The sequence below is a fragment of the Candoia aspera genome, chromosome 4 (genome assembly GCF_035149785.1).
Source record: "Candoia aspera isolate rCanAsp1 chromosome 4, rCanAsp1.hap2, whole genome shotgun sequence".
Taxonomy (NCBI): domain Eukaryota; kingdom Metazoa; phylum Chordata; class Lepidosauria; order Squamata; family Boidae; genus Candoia; species Candoia aspera.
The window spans coordinates 78,251,670-78,252,093 of record NC_086156.1 but is presented as its reverse complement, the minus strand read 5'-3'; positions in this window follow the sequence as shown (position 1 = coordinate 78,252,093).

The following is a 424-nucleotide window of genomic DNA, read 5'->3' as shown; positions in this document are numbered from 1 at the left end:
GCAGAATGTTGTAAAATGCAGCTGTTTAGAAACAGAACACAATGGTTTTGCCCACAACAGCAGGAAACCTAATGCTTTTCCAGTTCCAGATCGGATCGTGTGTAATTTTTGCTACTGCAAACAGCTTAACACAGAGTTCTTCTGATTTAAAGAAACCTGAAGCAGAGGCTGGATTGTTTCAGCTCCACTCCATGCCCCTCCCTTCACTGGCCACACCTCACTGATAAAATGCCAAAGAAATAATTAAAATAGGAGAGAGAGAGAGAGAGAGAGAGAGAGAGAGAGAGAAGAAAAGCCTTTTCTAGGCTCCTTCTGCAAAGAATGACAACAATTGTATTTGCCGGCTAATCAGGCTTTCCAGAATTGACCAAGAGGAAACACATAACCAGTGATGACACAATTCTTGTTGGCATAGTCACTTAAT